This window comes from Stegastes partitus, unplaced genomic scaffold, assembly GCF_000690725.1.
Source record: "Stegastes partitus isolate 25-593 unplaced genomic scaffold, Stegastes_partitus-1.0.2 Scaffold1220, whole genome shotgun sequence".
In the NCBI taxonomy this organism is placed as follows: Eukaryota; Metazoa; Chordata; class Actinopteri; family Pomacentridae; genus Stegastes; species Stegastes partitus.
In genome coordinates this window covers 113,649-129,978 of record NW_007578951.1, presented here as the reverse complement: position 1 = coordinate 129,978, position 16,330 = coordinate 113,649, and positions in this window count along the sequence as shown.

Genomic DNA, 16,330 nt, shown 5'->3' with positions numbered 1-16,330 from the left:
TGCTGCTGTAACTGAATCTTCCTTTGGGGATTAATAAAGACTTTCTTAAAGAAAACACAACCTAGAATCTGGCAACGAAATGTAAAGTCAACGTAAATAAAGTCTTAGAACAGTCTGAAGCTTTTGGGCAGCTCAGGTCTGTCAGGTTCATCTGCTCATGTGTTCGCTGATCCTTGTTTTTTCAGATGTTCTAATAAATGCTTTCGTCTCACTGACTGTCCCTGAAGTCGTCTTTTGTCCTCTCACGATGTGAACGAGGCCTTCACGCTTTGTTGTACTTCCAGTTTAAGTAAAGGTTGAACAACTGGAAGAAACTCCTCATCGAGACGTGAAGCATCTTCAAGAACCCAACAGAGAAGTCCGCTTGCTTTGTACTACCGACTGTTGTGATTCCTGCACTCGGGTTTGTTTTGGACCTCATGCTTGTGTTGTTGTGCGTCTGAATGAGCTGGTTCCTGATGGATCATTGTGTTTGCTCTTCTCACGGCTCTCCTGAGGAATAAAAACCTGATTGGTACTCAAAGACCGTGTCGTCAGCTGGATGTGATCCAGAGCTTTAAATGGACACTTTGGGCGCTTTAGTCTGAAGTAGCATCGCTCAGGGAGGTCCTGAGCATCTGAATTTACTTCAGAGGCATCTAACAACAGGATTTTTAAATTTGGAATATGCCGTTTGTTAATAAAGATCGCCTCAGGTTGTTGGTTGTCCTGATTTGTGGTGAGTTGTTGTGCGACTGGTTGGTTTGTTGAAGGTGTTGGTGACTCATTACTATTTCTATGATGGGTTTTTTTTTGTTGTGTTTCCACATTTTTACAGCAAGAACATCTATAGGGGGCGCTAGAACCCACCTGGGAGCCTACATCTGCAGAAGATCAATGAGTAAGAAGCAGTCCTAGTTGGACCAGGCTGGTTGGGCCTCTTTGGTGGAACTTATCAGTAAATTAAACCTTTTAAAGTCCGTATAAAGCCTCCTGAACTGATCAGAGGACTGAGAAGGACGTGTTGTTGTAATCCAGAGTAATCCTGCTAACCAGACCAGGATATGAACCAGGAAATGTGGCGCACATGCGGTTTTCGGAAGCCCCGGCTGAGGTTGTCAAAACACCGGCCCAGAGTCCAGCTCCACGTGCCCCCCACCGGGCCGGGCGGACAATGACCTGTGTTCTCCGCACAAAGTGCTCTCTGTGCCGGCCGGAGCCCCCCTCCACCGCCCGGCCGCACTGGAGCTGATCGGCCGTGTTCAGGCGCAGCACGGCGGCCGCTCTCTGTGATTAATCACCGCCTTAAACGCCGGAGCGCCGCGTCCCTGTGGGCGGAGGGCGGCGGGCCGACGGGGGACCCCGGGGCCGGCAGGCGGGCGGGCCGGCCGGCCGCGACGCCCCGGGTCAGCATCCGTCGGTAGCAAATGAAAGAGGAGGAAAGTCATCATCCGTCACATCTGGTTTACATTAGAGGTGAGATACAGTCACGAACACACGAGCTCTCTCTCTGGTCCACCAGACCGACAGATGGATGAAGTCTGGAGGCCTCCACAGTGGCGTCCTGACAGGACCAGGATCAGCTGCTTAGATCTGGGCCTCAACAACAAACAAGTGTTTGCCTCTGAAACACACTAAATCCATCCCAGTCCACTGGCTGCTCCCAGTGAATGTAAACTACATGCAGTAGAAGGTGATATGATATGAGGTCCATTTTAGTGGCAGTTGTCATTTTCTTTTGGGTTTGCATGTAGTTTTTGCTTGCATCAAACAAGCATGTGTGCTTACGTCTGGAGATGTGAGTGTAGAGAATCTGTATTTGTGATGCTGTGTGGTGAGGCGTCCTGCAGACCAGCTCCTGCAGCATGCACGAGGTCACACTGCCAGTCTGATGATGTTTCACTGAATTGTTCTGGATTCAAAGTCTTTGTTGTTTTCCTGAATGCAAATCTAAAGCAGAGCTGAACTACATGCAAACAAAGTGGTATCGTGTTTATTTTTGAACGATATGAGATTTCAGTGGAAATCTGCGTTTTTGAATGACAGATATAAACGTTATGTGATTTCTGCTTGCTTGTCCTCTTACGTCTGGAGAATCTGATTTGAATGTGATCCAGATTGTCTCTGCAGCCCCACAGTGCTTCATTTATGATACGTGTCTTACCTTTATCCTGATACTGCAGCGTGGATCGGGTCGTACTGCGATTCGGATCACATTTGTATGAACTGTTCTGGTATCAAAGACTGTGATGTTCTCCTGAATGCAGCAGTGCTGAACAATGTGCTTTATTTTATAATTGTGAATAATTTTACAGATATATTACAGATATTGGGGGTTTAGTGGGTTTAGATCATTTTTGGACTTCAGATATAAACATGATGTAATTTTTTTCTTGCACCAAATCAGCATGTTCTCTTACATCTTGATGATCAGATTTGAATGTAATCCAGGGCAGCTCTGCAGCACAACACCGCTTCATTCATGACGGCGTGTTGTGACAGCTCAGAGAATCTGGGTACGGCACTTGTTCATATTGCAGTTTGAATAATATTTCAGGTTATCGATCGTTCAAGATTCACAGGATTCGGTGCCAAATGCAGCAGGAAGCAGGTTATCGGTTCGCTGTGTCTCTACCTGGTGCCGTGATGACAGAATACACTCACTGAGACACACTCATCACTCACAGCCTGTCACACACACTGCACAGTGTGGAAATGCAAGAACACTGCAAAGAAGGATGTAAAACAGCATCAGAATAGCATGTGCAATGTTTATATTCACAGAAAAGTTGAGCTCTTCTCATATGAGGTGTACAATACTGAATATGCAAAGTGCACAAGAAACCTGCCAGTGGTGCAACATGTGCACAAAGAACATACAGTAGAGCAAGACTGTGGGTCTATGCTGGAGCTTAGAGTGATCATTTATGGAAAATTCAGAAACTTTGGCTTTGGTTCCGATATGTTTTTAAGCCTAAATGTCCTCATGGTGCTGCTTCAAGCCTCACAAGTGTTCACATCTCCTGATTCAGTGCATCTTAAAAAGCAGTTATTGGAACTTGACGGCCACTTCTTCCTACTTTGTGGTATTTTATGGATCAAACCAGTTAATCTGCAGTTTATTGTAAAGCACTAAAACGTAATGTGCATGAGTGTCGGCTGCAGCTTTGACTTGTCCTCACATGCAGAAGTGTGGACGTGCTCAGTTCAGCCAGACAAACTTCTTCCTTCTCATCTTGAGTCATTTAAAGCAATTTCAGGGGACTTAATAGGAAAAGTATTTTACAAAATTAGACGAGAGCAAGAAAAAAAAGTAATGTTTTAATCTTCATTATCCCTTTAATCATCCTGTGACCCCCCATCTTCGGACCTCTCGGGGGTTCCCGACCCCCAGGTTGGGAACCGCTGTCTTCCTTTATGCCTTTTTGCCTCTCCTCATAACTCGCGACTCAACAGTTAAAAGTTCAGCGCAGATACAACGGCCTCCTGAATGTGCACCATAAAGCAGCAGTAAAGCCCGTGCTTCCTTTGTTTCCCGGTAGCGGGCCGCGCTCCCTTCATAACTCTTGCCACTCTAAACCAGAGATAAATAACGAGCTTTCCCATGGAAGCGGTGGGAAGTGGAAGAATTTGGGGGCTGATCTGCCATTGCTAAATGTTAAGTGGCTGGTATTGTGCCTCAGCATGGGGCACAGGAAACATGGATGTGAACGTAAGAGCTCTTGGGCCGTGTGTTAAATGGAAATGTCACAGTGATAAAGAGCGCACCTTCCACACCCAGGAGCGTGCATGTGTGTGTGTGTGTGTGTGTGTGTGTGAGCGATATGGGTCGGGAGGCACGCTGTAAATCCACACCGTGAGCTGCAGATAGCTGCTCACACACACACACACTTGGATCTATTCCTAGAAGCAGCCTACTTTCCAGGAGTTTACATTTAATGGCGCTGCAGTAATGTGAACTCACACGCTGGAATCTTACAGATAAAAAAAAAAGAAAACCTGCATAAATTTCTGCCCCCTCCCACCCCCACCTATTAAAAGCATGTAAAACTCACACTGAATAAAATAAAACCAACTTCAGCGGTCCTCTGGGCGACGTATAGCGTCCCGAGCTGGACGTGTTGCTGAGAAATGAGGCTGAGCGGTGGAGCGCTGGGAAACACAATGGCTCCTGTGAAGTAGAGAAGAAGAAAAAAAACACGCACAGACATCCAACATGTAGAAATCACCCAGGGCAAGAAGGTGAATGACCCAACCTGGATGCCTATTGAATTTACCTCACGTAATGTAGCATGAATGAAGCCCTTGAAGGTATCGGTTTCCAGTCAATAAACAGGGGAATGGGCCGCGTGGTTCAGTGGGAGTTGAACATGTGGGTCCAGTCACACACACACCAGACGTACAAGCAGCGCCCCGGTCATGCAGTCAGGATACTACTGTGTACACTGAGCTCACCGTTGGACTTAACAAATCAAACCTCCAGCTATATGTTAATGTCTTGGCAAGCTTCGGGTTCTGGCCGGTAACCCAAAACTAACCAAACAGAACTGTTCCCGAATACAGTAGCGCTTGAGATGGTGTTTGACGTTAACAATTTGCCTGAGAGCCTGTGTATAATCAGAACTGCTTGATATATATTTTCCTTCTTCTTCTTCTCCTTGGTGCTCGCAGCCTGATGGCTCCTGCTGCTGGACTGTCTGAGGCTTTGACGGCGGCTCTCGTGTCGTGCGGCGCTGGCGTCCGCGGCGGCGCTGGCGTCCGCGGCGGCGCTGGCGTCCGCGGCGCTGCCAGGCGGCGTGTGTGGTCAAACCGGGAGGCTGCAGGAGGAGCGACAAAAAGGGGGTCGAGGCAGGAGCCCTCTTTTTAGTCAGAGCCTCGCCATGTATCTGCTCGCTGTCCACTGCTCCGTATGCTTCTGTCCCTGGCTGACCTTGAATAACTCGTACCTACAGCGCTCATGGCATGCGCCGCTTTTTACGATTTTCTGCATCCTGCACAGACATATTATAAGCGTCTTCCCTCCTCCTCCTCCTCCTCACACACTTACACCTCATCTTTCTGCCCTCCCTCCCTCCCTCCCTGCCTCCCTCCCTCTGTGGCCCAGGGGCATATGGTTTGGCTGGGCAAGAGATAAGAGAGATGTGTCAGCCTGTGGTACTGAACAAACACATCTTTCATTTCTTCCTTTTCTTTTCCCCCTCCTGCTTCGACTCCTCTTCCCAGTCCTCTCCTCTCCACTCCTTTCTCCTCGCTCCTCTCCGATCTCCTCACCTCTTTCGTCTCCATGACGGCTGGGTACAATTAGGAGCAAAAAGCCTTTCGTCTTGTCGGGGGAGAGGGAGATTTTGTTGTATTTGCGGGTGATGGAGAGGGAAGAGAATGGGCTTCAGATGCTCTCTAGGAGTTGAAGCCGAGGGGCGGAGGAGGGGGAGGCGGTGGAGAATGAGGGTCTGGAGGAGAAGAGACAGATCTCCTCATGCTGAATGAAAGGCCCTCTTTCCTCTCTGCTCGGGCACATCAGAGACATGCGCTGCTTCGCTTTATGGAGGGAAAAGTGGTTTCCACCAAACTCTGCTTCCATTTATCTTCGGCCCGCTCGCCTCTCCTCCCTGCACGCACGCGCTCCCCTCGGCGCCGGCGTTTGTGCGGCGAGCGCACGGACGCGCAAGCGCCGGATTTGCTTTGATTCCTGATTGCTTTGGTTTCTGCGGCGGCTCGATCAGGTTACTGTTCAAACCCAGAGCCAAGCCAGTGTGTGTCTGTCTGAGCCTCTGTGCGCGATGACGGTTCGTCAGCCGGTGGTGGGAATAGCACAGTTTCAGCTGCTATTATTAGCCCTCTATTCCACAGGCCCAATTCTTTCCCCTGTCTCCCGTCTGACACCGGCGTTTCATTATCATCTGGCTCCGTCTGCGCGTATCGCAGCGAGGACAGCCCAGCTTTTATTCCAACGAGGCTTTTCATAGGCTCTGCTACTCCTGTGTGCGTTGTGTTGCTAAGTGTGTCAGAGACGGAGTGTGTAATCGTTCCCAGAACCAGGTGACACACTTGCTTAGCCTTTCATTCAAGCACTGGGTTGACAGATGCACCCCGGCGAGCGTTTCAAGGGCACCGTCCTGGCTGCGATCGCGCTTCAATCATTCGAGAACAGTCGCCGCTCCCCTCATATGAAGACAAATACACAGTCGCCCACAGCACCCGGCCCACGACCTCCCACCTGACTGCCGGCCTCGCAGAGTGTCTTCCGTTACAGATAAGTGCGGCGGCGGTATCGACGGGGTCACGGCGGACCAGAGCTGCCGTGACCTTTGAGGCTGCTGCCCATTTGACCGGCCAGATGGTCGGAGAGGGGCCGAATTCCAGAAAGGAGTGAAAAAAAAAACACACGCTTGAAGACATTTCACTTAGAAATGTACAGACGGAAGGAAACTGGTGTCCAGGTCCTCACAGTGACGGCTGCTTTCTTTTTTTGTGTGTAAAAATAAACACGATTTAAGGGATAATACAAGATGCCGGTGTGACCGAAAGAGGAATTTCCGTGTTAATCACTGATGTATGTGCTCGTGTTTGAAATGCGCGGCGCTCCACGTGGATGTTTTGATTGTACGAGTCGTGCGGCTCCGAACAAAAATAAACTTCCCGTCCGCCAAAGACCCGAATCATACTGTAGCCCCTCTTCTCTCTTGTGTTTAATTTCTGACCCGAGACCCGCGAGTTGTTGGTTTAGCAACGTCGGGGATGTGTCCCCCGAGCTCCAGAGCCAACCTGGGACACGAGGACTGTGAGTTCAGGGGCACATGTGTGACAAGTCCTCTGTGGTTTGAAACCCCCTAACTCTGGATCGGTGCGAGTTCAGAAGTTCAAGCTGTGGCAAGTAGGAAATTAAAGCTACGAAACTGCCTCCAGCGAGATTAAAAGATATCCTATTTATGTCTTTGAACATATTTAAGAATCATTTGTGTTTTCCATTTATTATAAATCAATCGATGACTCATATCCGTGATGGGATGGACTCTAAATTTGTCTCTTCCTGCTGGGACATCTGGGCTTTTTTTCCTCTCACGTGCTCTTTCTTTTACACAAACCCTCTCTTGTAGAGGATGTGGACTGTTGGCCACAATTTCCCCTTTTGTCATTTCACCAGCCTCGACTTCGAGTGTGAAGTTATGAGAAAAAGCAGCAGGAATACCTGAGGGGACCCGTATTTCCCTTTCCTGTGACAGCACCGAGCCTTTATTGTTCCAGCAGTGGTCGAGGAGGTGCTGACGGTGGCGGTGTTGGGGTTCAGTTAAATCTCGGACCCGCTGGTCGTGTTGCTCACGAGGTGCCGCGGCTCCAGGATCTGATGCCGGCTAATGGGCTGAAACGGCTCACTGTAAATGTCGCCGGCCTGCTGGGTGGTCATGTTTGTCAGGTGGGGTATAAACCCAAGTGGTGCTGAAAAGATTTTGGGTCAAGTCCAGAAAACAGTCCTTAGCTGGCCCTCAGGCTCCTGCTGGAAAGATCTGAAACGTTTGGGCAGGGAATTTGTAGATTTTCTCTAACCTCATGGCAGACTGGGTGGAGAATTAATATGGCCGACGTGTTTACAGCCGACTCGTCTCAGTGCTGCAGCCGCTGATTTATGCTGAAAATGTCTGAAAGACCTCATCTTACATCTAGTTTTTTACCTTGCTGTGGGGTTTTTAATATGCTGGAAGGAGCATCTTGTGTGAAATGAGCAGCGAGCGCCGCGGCTGAGCATCTCCATGAAGCTGTAGTTTAATAAATATAGTGTCTTTAACTCAGAGTCAGACCTCCAGGACTTTAACACGACACACATACCGTCAGCATTCAGGGTCGGAGCGTTCTGGATCGTTATTCTTGTTGAGAATCAGTTTCAGGTTTGAGCACATCATGTTGTTTTAATCCAGTTTTACAACCTGTCGTTGTGCTCGAGCTGCAGCGAGCAGCAGAGGGGATGTCATAGAGCTGCTCATTTTACATAAAGAACGACATTTTAAGGCATGAAGGGATGTTTTTAAAGGAAAAAAACTTCTAAATATGACATGTAGATGCATGGAAATGAGTTTTTATTGCTGTATTAAATAATGAGAGGGACGTTAGAGGACCGACGGGTTCAGTTTGTTTCAGATTAAACTCGTCTTTAGGGTCCGTTAGGCGGGATTTAAAATAGACATTTAACTGAATTCTTCTCAGAGTGGTTTTAAAGTGTTGATTTGCGTTTTCTCAGTTAAAGCTTTTAAAGATCCTACATTTGGTTTGCAAAACTAGTGATGTGAACTTTTTTCTAGCCTGCAGTAATGCTGAGTGAACATTTGGGAAATACCCAGTGCTGCTCTGATGTTATGCAAAGTTTAATTCAATTCAAATAACTTTATTTATCCCCTAGGGGCAATTCAAAAGCTCACTGAGTGTTTAATATAAAGACATTCTTAGAGAGATTTCTGTATTTCATCATTTTTTAAACTTCTAGTCCGTGTCCAAGTGATGTTTACCAGTGAATCCATAACCATAGGAATCCATATGATACTCTGCTAAATACACAATAAATGGAATACAGTATAAATGCACTTTATAAATACTAATAAGTCTTATCATCTGTACTCGTTTTAATTGATATCATTTATGCTTGGACAGTATGACGGTAAAACGGCTATCAGGTGGTATTTTATATCATCTGAGTCTTTATGTTATATCTGCAGAAGTCCTGCCAAGGGCTGCTAGTGCTTGACATCACACTGAAAACCCTCCGTTAGCAGGTCAGCGCAGGAAGAAAACCAACTGGAAACGGGAGCCAAAATAAACATGATTAAAATCAAACATCTCACCTGGATTCAGAGCCGTAGAGTCGGTGGACCAAACATGGACCAAAATGCTGCTGAATCTGATCTTCAATATAAAAGCAGCAACAAAAACCCCCTCAGCTCATGTGGTCTGGGGTCTTCTTCATGTGTCGGGATTTTTTTTTTAAAGAAATTCAAAGCCTACTGCAGAGAGTTAGTCTCTGAGTTTCCTCTCTGCCCTTCAGTGGTTAAACTGCTGAATACCAGCATCTCATAAACTCACTGAACAATACTTGAAAGTGATACGAGGTGACGACTGCTTGATAAAGGCTGCAGGTTGGTTTCTCTGTCCTCGCTCTTTTATCTTGTCTGTTTTCATAAATACATTCATCGCCGATGCCTTATCTGTCATCTGTCGGCGAGTCTCCATCTTATCAGCGCTCCTACACACCCGTCCCAAATACCACAACCGAGATCCCGCACCGGGGAGTCAAAGTTCACCTGTTTGGGATCTGACCCCCGCGCGACCTTTCCTGATGTGATTGACCGCTGACACAAAAGAGCCCCAGTGGCCGGCGGTCACCGAGGTTCTGGGCCATCCGTTAGCCACAGCAGGGGCAGATAGGGGGAAAGGTTTCCGGGTCAGGGGTCGGGGAGATGCCACATGCTCGGTCGTCTGTCACATGGTTTGGGTCCTCTCGGATGACAGAGGACGGCTTTGAGAGCCGCCGCGCCCCCCTCCTCTCACGGCCTGCCACTTATGCGTGGATGCGATTCATTCAGGCTATCGGTTGCCTCTGATGGGGACGGCATGTGACTCGGGGCACGATCCAAATTGGACAAAGCGTTCGGATGCCATGTGGCGGTGCAGCAGTGCAATAAAAAGAAGCTGCTCGTGGTGTTTGTGGGCTCGGGGGGGTGAACCGGGGATAGTGGCATATGTTGGATTGAAAGTAGTTTCAACTTTAGCTTGTCCTCGATTTATTGGTGTACATCAAAATCTATTTAAAAAAAAGTTAAATCATTCCTACACCATTAGATTTTTAAGTCAAAACAGAAGCCATTATTTGTGTCTCTTCTTCACACACATGCACACACACACACATGGACAGACGCATATAGAGTGGAGGTGACCCTGTCCAGACGGGATATAGGGCTCAGTTCCATGGCAGAGCGCCGGCGTTACTGCTGAGGAGGTGAAATGTGAGCCAGCTCACTGTCCTGGATCGATGGACTCGCCTCTGCTGCTGTCCCAGGAGTCCGCTAGTTCTCTATCACTGTCACCACTCCCCATCCCTCCCTCCCCCGTCCTCTCCTCCTTTCTTTACCCATTTCATTCCCATTTCCACCTTTTCTTTTGTTTCACTCTTTGCGTTTACAGTTGGTCTCCCTTCGCCCTCCGTCGTTCTGCTCCCGACACGAGCGTTAAGCAACAATCAACACGAGACAGGCGCCGTTAAATTTACAGCTGTTGATGCACCAAACGGAGACGCTGCGGCACGTTTAACGACGTTTAAATTAATCGCGCGAAAATACAACAATGTACGCCTGCTTCTTCTGCCTCCACATCCTGCCCCGCCTCCCCCCATCTTCGTCTTGTCTTTCCTTATCTTCCCTTTCTCTTCCTGCGCCGCTTTAATCTCAGCGTTCGTCTTTCCGTCCTATCGATCGGCTGCGGAAGCAACCGGTCCGCCCTAATGCTGCCGAGAAGGGATGTGTCGGAGGAGCTCTGTCGCTCATATGGCTTCAACTAGTGTGTGTGTGTGTGTGGGTGTGTGGGTGTGTGTGTGTGTGTGTGCGTGTGCATCATGAGCGCTACACAAGAAGTTTACGGAGGCTGTAACACACACTGTAAATAAGGTTAGCTTGCGGGCCTCTTGTGTACACGCCGGCCTGTTCTGTACATTTTTGCGAGCGTGCATGTGTGTAAACATGTCGACGGACGGACAGGGAGCGGGGTTGTGTGTGCAAACAGTTTCTTTAACGTGTGTGTGTGTGTGTGTGCGACTTTGTGCAGCTCCTGTGTGTTTGTTTGCAGCTGGGAACCTCAGTGGGTGTTCTTGCACCTCTTTGGACGGGTTTTCGGTTCAGATCTTGAGGGCCTTTTTGGACCGTCGGTACTCTTTTTAAAGAGCCGTTTGAGGGTTAAGATTGTTTTCACCGTCGTCCACATTTCTACTTCTGATATCAGGAAATGCAACGACACTTTGAAGGAGAAGTGAGACGGGATTGTGAGAACCCGTGTGATGTAAACGGAGCCCTGAGGTTACGACGGTCTGCCTGCTGTAAACATCCATTATACTTCAATGCTTCAACTTTGACCCGCCATACTTTGGTTTTCACCAACATATAAAGTGGTTTCGACTCGGCGACTTAACTGTTGGTTGGCCTGTTTACAATCTGCACAATCATCTGACCACTTATGTTTGTTAAACCCATTAGACTGGAGGGGCTTTCTTTGTTCAGACTGGGCCTTTGGGGGGTAACTGTGCCTGATCTGTGAAGCTCTGTTGTACAGTGAAAACCATGAGTCTGTGTTTGTCTTCGTTCCTGGAAATCTATGCATTTACAGTTATTTCTGATGTACAGAAATGTCTACTGTGTTTGTGGAACCCCAACAACAAAACAGTGTTTATTCTCAGCTCCTATCATGTTGGTGCTGCTCTGGGGGACAGCAGACACTCTATTCTACAGTTTATACTCACTGTAGTGATGTTTCTGAGCTCAAACAGTTCCTTAGATAAGCATCGTGTCATCTAAATCAACAGATATGATGAGCAGAGCTTTAACCCTCTAAGGCCTCGTCCACACGTAGCAGGTATCTCACAAAACCAAGATGTGTTTCTACGATTCGTCCTGTCGTTCACACGAAAACGCAGATTTACAGCATTTGAAAAAATTCTTTCAAAAACCTCCGACCAAAGTGAAGATCTGTGAATCCTCCGTTGATGCGTCTGCATGTGGACGTCGATGACCGGGTTTAGGTTTATAAATGTCACTGCCTGCGACTAAATCTGTTCTTTACATCACATACGTGTCCTGTGTTTACATTTGGAACCAGCGTGGACGCCCTCAGAACTGTGTTGTCTCTGGTCCAGGTCCAGATACCGCTCCACGTACAAGGACACAGGCGGAGGACGGCGTTAAGGACGGTTATTTTCTGCCACCTCGCCGTTCCACGTCCGAGGCAGGTTCTCCGTCAGAGACACCGACGCCGGTTTTGGGTCGGACCGGGACGCACTGCCAGCTGGTGGGAGAACTTTGAGACGAAGGAACGGCGTGACGATTTCTGTACGTCCCGGTCGTCGCTCCTGTCGTCGGAGTTCTTACATCTTCACATAGAACATGAATGTGCTGAACAACGCACTGATGCGGTTCGGGGTGGATGAAGGTTTTTTCTGGATGGAGGGGGCAGGATATTTGGTTTTGCAAAAACCCTGTGGACAAGACCTGAATCCCAAATACCACCAATGGGTTTAAAATGCATCTAATACTTTTTAAAAATCGCCAAAATCCCACTATTTAACGAGCCAGAAGCGATAAAAATAGAAAAAAACTGATGAGTGTTCAAGGGTTTGTTTTTTTTTTACTGTCCATGAACTTCTTATCTTTGAGGAAGCTTAACATATACAGCTTTGTGTTCACAGGAGACAATTATGGAAGCAGTAATAAAATATTCATCGTACGTAGAGCCACCGTAGTTTTTCCAGTTTTAGTAACACCTGTGGGCACAAATGTTGATTCCAGGTCTTTAATTTTTTGTAAACTACATAATCAAACAAACTCAGCTTTATTTTTTTCTTTTATTTGATATTAAAACTTTGTTAGATTGCAAAAAGCACATTTATGAGTTCTTTCTGCTTCTGGCCATCGTCGTGCTGTTTCCACAGAGGTGCAGATTTTATAGTGCAAAATGAAAAACGAGCCCACAGTGAGTAAAAATGTAACAGGAGCAACAAAAAAACCCACTGTGGGCTTCAGAGGGTTAAGATTAGGTGCAGGTCAGGGTTAGATGAAGAGTTAATGTTCAGCCTGTGATGGTGAAGGTTGGAGGTGGAGGTGAGCAGAAGCGTTACGTCGACGACACGACGCCCAGAAGCACAAACGTGTCGGTACGGCGATCTGCACGGCCGCATTCTCTTCATTATCACTCGGGGAACACTTTGGCTCGGCCGTGACTGTGACTCTGTGTTTCGAATCCAATATAAAAAAAAAAGGAGGAGAATTCCAGCCAGGAGGATTTTCCTGTAAACGTCCTCCTCTGGGTGAGAGCCATCAATCCGCCTCTGGCAGCGATCTGCCCGGAAACAAGGATCACGTCCAGTCAAAACAGGCCAGTGTTTGGTTTCCACCGCAGAACACGGCTGGACGCCAGTGGCGAGACCCTTTACTGTGGTTGTGTGTGTGTGAGAACAGGAGTGAGAACCTCTGGTTTTTCCTGGAGAAAGTGAAACACAGGTGAACGGCAAAAGCCCTCGTATCTAATTTGTTAATTTGCCCGGAAGCGAAGAAAGCCTTGACAGCCCGGCGCTCTAAATGGAGTGAACTTTCATCTCTCGGCACCATAATTGCGTGCCAGTGCCAGTTGCTTAGCTGCACGATGGCGGGGAAGGACGCCCGGTCTTCTCGACACATGTTACTGCGCTTTGTAATGAGTTGAAAACTCCCATCTGTAGCTCGCTCTCTGTTCTCCTTTCTTCTCTGGGTCAGAGAATATAAGCCATTAATCATCACCTGGGTGTGTGACAGCCAGCGTTTGATTGGAGGTTTGATCCCGGCCCTTTGACAGCTTTCTCTCTGTGACTGGTGTTGCTGGAGGGGTGAAGGTGGGGAGGCGGGGTGGCGTGGGTGTGCACGGGGAGGCTGAGCACACATCACAGGAAGCATAATTGGCTGTGAGTAAGTGCTTACTGGATCAGCGGCGAGCTCCCTGACTGAGCGGTGTGTGTCAGCCGGCCTGGACCCCCTCCAAGCAGCCGGGGATATTTTTAATTTACCTCCTACATCAGGCCTCAGGAATGTGTCCCCCCGCCTTCCCCACCTATAGATACCATACTCCACCCTCTCCCTTTCATTCGCTGCTGCTCTGCTTCCCATTATCTTTATTTGAAATGCAGATCTATATTGACTCATCAGAAACACATGTTTAAGCGACATACGTGTGTACGTGCCGGTCGTGCATAAGCAGCCGCACGCATGTGATCCCGCGCGCACAAATTCACTTACTGTCGGGCCTGAAAGCCGATACGCGGGTTCACTGTAAAATAGGCCCAAGGTGCTCTGCGGAAATACCTGAAAGCAGAGCCAGGATGCATGTTGTTTTATCCTGTTGCTGCCAGGTCGCCAGAGTTCAGCCTTTCTTCACAGGCATACCTTTCTGATTGATCTGGATCGGAACCAAGGAGTGGTCCTGCCCTTAGGTACAGTAGATCGGCGTTGTTGCTAAAACACAACCAGGTAGGCTGAAGGGGCCCTGCTGCAGGAGCTGGATGCTATAAGGCCTCCTTCTGTGCCTTTTTGGATTTTTTAGAAAGTGATGGCACCCTGATGTAAACAACCCGGTCCAGCCCCCAGAATCCCACTTCTTTTGAAAGGCTTGTTCTTGTAACAGGAAGTGTTTTCCCCCCACTAATTATGCCCCCGGGAAACGGGGCTTCTAGGAACCAACTAGTCGCGCTCATACATAAACATATAACTCAGTGCAGGAACGTCTTGTTTAAACGTTGAAAGTTGCAGAAAAAGGCTTTAATAGTTAACGTGCATGTGGAGAAATATGATAATATGAGTGTTAATGTGACGCTGCGCTGACGGGCCGGGCCTGTGCACGGGAGGCTGAGAACATTTTGAGGATCAGAAGGTGAGGAAAGGCTTACGTTTTCCTAGAATCCCACCGTCAAGGTTACGGGGAGGTGAGCTCTGGCAGGGTTCACTGCCGAGGTCTGATGTGTGTGTCGGGGTGTGTGTCCTGGCTCCGTCTTTATGAAGGTCCACCTGAGGAGAGGCTGTTTCCGCTGTCACGGTAAATTCCTGCGCAGCTCTCACAGTGTCAGCGCCGGCAGCGGGCCGTCTTTGGGGTGGTCGCGCTCAAGAGGCCCCCTGTTTCATAGCTCCTCAGGTCGCCCCCCGCCATGCCTGCCTAAAATACAGAGCTTCTCTGTCTTTGTGCTCTGGAAACATCAGTGATGCACTTCAGCCGAGCTGCTTGTTTTTCAGCTGCCGACACGGACGTTGATCATAAGTTTATGTGTGAAAATATTTTCCACGTTTTTAATGAACAAAAGCTGAGATTTTACAAGTGGGCTCAGTATCAGAGTACTCAGACTCGTGGTGTCCACTGTAGAGCGGGAAGTTCATGAAGGTGATAATATCTTCTTATAGGATCATTATTTCTTCTTATAGGTGAATCTTATTAAGCATATTTTGAATATTAACCTTCTGTGGGTTTGAATGGCATGTTATCTGTTCCATCCATCATCTCTACACCTTAATCCTCACTAGGGTCATGGGGGGCGGAGCCTATCCCAGCTGACTCAGGGTGAAGGCAGGTTCACCTGGACAGGTAACCAGCCTATCACAGGGCTACACTTAGAGACAGACAACCAAGCACACTCACATTCACACCTACGGACAATTTACAATCACCAATTAACCTCAGCATGTTTCTGGACTGTGGGAGGAAGCCGGAGAACCCGGAGAGAACCCACGCTGCACGGGGAGAACATGGAGACTCCACGCAGGAAGATCCCGGGTGTCCTCACCGGGACGCCAACCGGAGACCTTCTAGCTGTGAGGCCTTGCAGCTCTATCATGTATCAGAGCCAGAAAACAGACTTTCCAACACGTCTCTAAGGACTCGTCCATCTGAAAACCACATTGAGAGTTAAAATAGTGAAATCTTATCACAATCACCTGACGTGTCTCTCATTTAAACATCTGACTTTAAAAAAAGGGTTTGGATTAACCAGATTCTGCAGAACATGAGGTGATCCTCAGTGCAGCGATGAAGCCATCAGTGGTTCAGTCAGAACTTTTTGGTTAAACTCGGCTGAACTGCAGGCTGTGTTTAACCAGAGCAGACAGGAGGCCAATGAAGATCCAAGTAGTTCGATATCTACAGCATGTAGAGCATGTTTCTATCACCTGTGGCCTTAGAAATGTTGCACATATTGATTCCATTTTCTTTTTCAATTTGTGATTTTCAACTTCCGTTGTTCCTTTTTTAGTGATTTATGGCGTTCTAACTGTGTCTGTGCTGCCTCCATAGAGCTGCAGGACCTTACAGCGCCGTGATAGATGAGCGTACATTGAGCGAAAAACACCTTGGATCTGCTCTGGGGGTTCAGAGGGTTAAACTCATTACCAGGCAGTCGGTGTTGTTCGTTAAGAGAAAGATATTCCATCTATTTTTCAACCATAGCTGACAAACGTACAGTTCTTGAATGAACATTGGACGGTTGTCACTCTTTAAACCTACAAAACGTTTAAAAAATGTACTGGATGCCTGTTTGTTCGTGTCCTGGGGCTCATCTGGTGTAAAAACATTAAGAATTTGGTTCGTGTTTCAA